The 5,905-nt window shown below is 39.0% G+C and overlaps 1 pseudogene; it reads left to right on the plus strand.

The window, feature by feature from the left end:
* Positions 1 to 3,575: 3,575 nt before the first annotated feature.
* LOC132014472 (complement component 1 Q subcomponent-binding protein, mitochondrial-like) lies at positions 3,576 to 4,289 on the plus strand (annotated as a pseudogene).
* Positions 4,290 to 5,905: the final 1,616 nt, after the last annotated feature.

Raw genomic sequence — 5,905 nt, forward strand, 5'->3', positions numbered from 1 at the left:
ACATTGTAACACCTTGCAAAGTACTTTCATTCACTGAGTATAGTTTGAGTCCTTTAAGAGTTTGCAGAGATAAACACTCATATCCCTATATTACAGTTCTATAAATTGAAACAAATGACTTGCCTGAGGACTCAAAACTAGGGAAATGGCAAAATGAGAAGCAAAAGTTATTTTTTTAATTTTTTTTTAAAGTAACATTACAATTACCTTGCTGCTAGGATAAGAGGTTAGTCCATAGAAAATTAATATTATTATATAAATATCATGCTGAATACCATTTCCCATCTCTGAATTCTAGGTCAAAAGTACCAGCTAGGGGCACCTGCGTGGCTCAGTTGGTCAAGCATCTGCCTTTGCCAGGGTTCTGGGATCTAGAGCCCTGAATCTGGCTCCCTGCCAAGCAGAGAGAGCACACAAGCAGGGGGAGCAGTAGAAGGAGGAGAGTAGCTTCTCCCTTTCCTTCTACTGCTCCCCCTGCTTGTGTGCTCTCTCACTCACTCTGTCAAATAAATAAATAAAATCCTTAAAAGAAAAAAAACATACTGGCTGCCTAAACCTGCTTGTCCCAAAGGATCTACTTTAGCTTGGGGAGACTTTGAGACTATGGATGTTTCCAGTTTCATCCAAGAAATATGAAGGTCAGAAAAACAAAACACAGAAACTTAAAGATGATCAGAAACTCAGATGCATTCTGGAGTGAGCCACCCTTGACGTAAATCAATTACACTGTATATTTCTCTCTACCGACAAGAAAAAAAAAATTCTCCTGAGAATATCAAAGGCAGCCAGTCAAGAAAAATAACTCACAAACTATATATTTGGAATATGGATAGCATGATGGAAAGAGTACAGTACTAAAAGTCCAGGTAAAGTAATAGAAGTTAATGTATCTAGCACATATTAGGTATAGAGTTTTTTTTTTTTCTAATTTCAATCTTTAATTACTGACTATTTTAACTATTTTGCCCTGGTGAACACGGTAGACGTGGGAAAATGTGATAGGAAAGCAGAAAAGGGTGGAATTATAAACTGTATATATGTGAGTGTATCAACTTGAGTCTTTTTCATATGTAAATGGGGGGGAAATAATACCTATTCATTTTTCTTTTAAAGATTTTATTTTTTTATTTGACAGAGATCACAAGTAGCAGAGAGGCAGGCAGAGAGAGGAGGGAAGCAGGCTCCCCACCGAACAGAGAGCCTGATGAGGGGCTTGATCCCAGGACCCTGGGATCATGACCTGAGCCGAAGGCAGAGGCTCAACCCACTGAGCTACCCAGGCACCCTAATAATATCTATTTATTAACAGACTGAACAGAATGTCCAGCACATTGAAGGTACTCAAGCAGCTTTGACCATACAAGTCTAAGTCTGAATTAAAAATGTATTCAGGGGTGGGGCACCTGGATGGCTCAGTTGGTTAAGCCTCTGCCTTTGGCTCAGGTCATGATCTCAGGGTCCTGGGATTGAACTCTGAGAGCACTGGGCTCTCTGCTCAGCAGGAAGCCTGTTTCCCCCCATCTCTGCCTGCCTCTCTTGAGTACTTGTGATCTCTCTCTCTGTCAAATAAATAAATAAATCTTAAATTTTAAAAAAAAAAAAAAAAAAAGCTACTCAAGGGTGCCTGGCTGGTTCAGTTGGTTAAGGGACTGCTTTTGGCTTGGGTCATGATCCCAGGGTCCTTGGACTGAGCCCCTTATCAGGCTTCCTGCTTGGAGGGGGACCTGCTTCTGCTGCTCCCAGTGCTTCTGCTCTCCTGCTATCTCATTCTGTCGAATAATTAAAAAAAAATACTCAAAAAAACAAATGGTAGGAGAAGTTGCTATGCAGATCACTGTTGACTAATGTATTTTCTTCTGGGTATATTACATTTATCAGGCGTCACAAGATACTTAGGTAGAAGATTATTTGCATAAGGTAATTTTCTTTGGTGGTTTTTGTATGATTATTTATAGGAGCTACTGTATAAATTAAGTTAGTATATATTTTCTAGTTCTTTACAGTTTTCTATTGTAATATATAAGGTGGATAACTTTGGTCAACAAGAACAAATATTCTCATACAGAGATCTGGGAATGTACTAAGTAAATATATAGTTATCTTTGGAATAAAAAAATAAAAATGGAATTAAGATGTTCTTTCTGGGGCGCCTAGGTGGCTCAGTGGGTGAAAGCCTCTGCCTTCAGCTCAGATCATGATCTCAGGGTCCTGGGATCGAGGCCCTTGTCGGGTTCTCTGCTCAGCGGGGAACGTGCTTGCCTCTCTCTCTCTCTGCCTACTGTGATCTCTTTTAAAAATAAAATTTAAAAAAAAAGAATAAAGATGTTCTTTCTGAGGATGTGAAAGGAATGATATTACAACCATTTTTAACCTCTGTATTTCCTGGCTGCATGGGAACTATTTATGACAGTCAGTGACCTTTGTGTGGAATGTTACTAAAACACGGTTTTACGTCAGGCATATATGAGACTACTTTCTATATATTTTGGTTTGGATTAAGAATTGCCTCATAGCCCCAGGCATGATTCTTATGCATGTTATAAATTTTCCTACCTGTCAATGCTATACAACAAGCTGAGGTATTGCTAGCACTATTTCAACACCCAAGAGCTTCCTTCCAATGCTTTCTAAAGATCTCACCTTTTCTTTTTTTTATGATGATAGAGGAAATTGAGGAATTTTTAAAAGTGAGTTGGTAGAACATACTAACGGTAGTTTCAGAATACTATCCTTCCATTTATGAGTTCTGTGCTTCAAATGACATTGGCTGTAGAAGTCTAACAAAAAAACCAATAAATATACCTAGTTATTTCAGCATTAGTGTGTCTTTAAACTTGAACATCAAGGCAATCCAGTGAGGCTAGTCAACTTTACACTTAGAGTTTTATTAGTGGGAATTCATAATCCCCATATCTAAAGGAAAGTTTGGAAAATAATTTCATAACTTTTAGTTTCTTCATCAATAAGACAGTGATAAATTGATATGATAGTCTATAGAGTTGGAAGGTTTGAATTACGAATAAGTAACAATTATACGTACAAAAAAGTCTGTCACAGATGGGAACTGTAAAATGTTAAATCTGAGAAAGAACCATCTCTTACATTTATTGGAAAACAGAGACTTCTAAATACAATTGTCAGTGGGCCTGGGTGGCCACCTAGGTGGGTGACCTGGGTGGGTAACCTGGGTGACCAGGTCATTAGCCACCTGCCTTTGGCTCAGGTGATGATCCCAGGGATCAAGTCCACATTGACCCCCTGCTCAGTGGGAAGCCTGCTTTTCCCTCTCCCTATACCCTTCCCAACCCATTCGTGCTTTCTCTCTCTATCTCTCACTCTCAAATAAATAAATAAAATCTTTTAAAAAATAGAGTTGTCAGATTTAGTAAACAAAAATACAGGATGTCCAGGGACAGAACTCCCCCGGGGAAGGGGTTCGGGATCTTCAGCCTGGGTCATGCTCCATGCCTGCACTTGTCCCCTGCAGGGATGCTGCCTCTGTGGTGCCCTGTGTCCTGCAGGCTGAGTTTGGCTGAGGCTGGACTGGGTGCCAGATGCATCCCGCCACCCCAACCATGCGTGCAGACCTCTGGACCACTCCAGGTACACGTGGGCCTGGTGCAGTTGCGATGCTCTGCACAGCCCAGGAGGATAAAACTTTGGTTGAATCCCTGAATGATGAAATTAAAGAGGAAAAGAAGATACAGAACATTAAGTCCCTTCCCAAGATGTCTGGAGGTTGGTAGCTGGAAATGAATGGAACAGAAGCCAAATGATTGAGGAAAGTTGCTAGAGAAAAGATCACTGCCACTTTCAACATTCATAATAGCATCCTGCCAACATTTGATGGGGAGGAGGAGCCCAGAAGATGAGGTTGGGCAAAAAGAGGAGGACAAGAGTGACATTTTCTCCCTCGGCGAAATGAGCTTTCAGTCCATTGGCAAGTCTTTGTGAAAGGACATTGAACACCAATTCCATGACCTGGGCCTTATATGACCACCTGGTGGATTTCTTGGCAGATCGAGGGGCGGATAACACTTTTGTAGTTGAATTAGTGGATCTCTGCACAGCCCTGGAGCACCAGGAATACATTACTTTTCTCATAGATCTCAAAAGTTTTGTCAAGAGTCAGAACAGCAGACAAAGACACTGAACATCTTAAATTCAAGGCAGACCTTGCCCAGGGAACCGTCCTACTCTGAAGCCAGTCCCAACCATGCTTTGAGATGGTTTTCAGCCTAACATCCTGGGAAATAATCCAAGCTTAAACAATTTGCATTGTCCTCTTACTTACGCTTCATTTATTTCTTCTCTACAAATCTGTTATTCCTAGATGTTTGTATAACGTAATGATGGACAATAAACTTGGTTTATATCCTCAAAAAAACCAACCAAACAAACAAACAAACAAAAATCAGGATGCCAAGTTAAATTTGAGTTTCAGTGAATAATTATTTCAGTGAATAATTTTTGGCCTAAGTATATCCCATGCAATATTTAATTATGCAAAATAGTTATTTATTGTTTATCTGAAAATCAACTTGAACTGGCACCCTGTATTTTATCTGGCAATCCTACCCTAAAGGTATCATAATTCTTTTCAAAACACATATAGTTAACTAAATGCTGAGGCAGGAACAGAACCTGAACAATTAAGGAGTTACAGACACTCCTACAAAGGATTGTTATGTAGTAGCTTATTTTATTTTATTTTATTATTTTATTTATTTATTTTTTTTTGACAGAGAGCAAGAGAGCACAAGCAAGGGGAGTGCTAGAAGGAAAGGAAGAAGTAGGCTTCCTGCTGAGCGAGGAGCTCCATGCTAGGCTCAATCCCTGGTCGCTCAGGGACCACAACAGTTGCCAAACAGATGCTTAACTAACAGTCACCCAGGCACCCCTATAGTAGCATGTTTTAGAAAAGAAAATAACTATATTTCATAACCATAATTTCATAAGAAACTGGAAACAATGTAACTGTTTAAAAAGGAAAGCTTTGAATCTATTGATTCTAGTTACCAAACTCTGAGTTTTTTTTTTCTCAGAATTTAAAAAAAGGGCTTACATTTACAAATCAGAGTTTCTTTTTAAATTTTTGCTAAAACGTAAGAAACTCAATTGGTCACCCCTGTTAACCAGAGCTGAATAGTAGCTATTCCTCAAAGCATGTTTCTGGATACTTCTAGTCAGTAACTCAAGTCATTTTTAAGTAGAATCTTAGCTAAGAAAAAGTAAAAATTAGATTTAGTATCATCTCACGGCCCAATTCAGACCTAAACTCGGTGTTTTGGATTATAACTTATTTTATAATATATTTTTATTACCACAGGTTACCTCTATTCATTTTTGTCAGTAACTTAAATCCAAGACTTCAGCACTAACACATTCAGTTAAAGACAGGGTACATAACTTAGGGGGCTTCCTCGAAACTGAGGCCAGGGGGTCTTGAGTTGGCCTTGTTTTGTGAGGTCGCTGTGGCCCAAAGATCTTGAGCGTCTTCATTTCTCCTTGAGAAAATTTATCCTTTTCATACAAATTCCTAATTTAATCATTTTATATAAGTTTTCAAAATTGTCGACATAAAGTTGATAATACCCTATTTGTTCAATCTATAAAATAAAAAAGTTGTAATTATTGATGCGTTTGGAATGTTTGTGAGGTCTGGAACTGATGCTGGGAAAGAATTCTATTAAAGCACAGGGACAAGACCTATGGGCAGAAAGAGCTCTTATCCAAGGATGGTGAGGAGCAACCAATTACATACTTTGGGGTCTGGGGAAGTAAAAAGATAAGGGAAAAAGTAAAAAAGATAAGGGAAGTTCCAAAAAGGATTTTTTCTGCTAAAGAAGACTCAAAGGACAGTGGAGGGCAGACCCAATATTTAAAATGTAATTTCAGGGGCGCC

The sequence above is a fragment of the Mustela nigripes genome, chromosome 3, assembly GCF_022355385.1.
Source record: "Mustela nigripes isolate SB6536 chromosome 3, MUSNIG.SB6536, whole genome shotgun sequence".
Lineage (NCBI taxonomy): Eukaryota > Metazoa > Chordata > Mammalia > Carnivora > Mustelidae > Mustela > Mustela nigripes.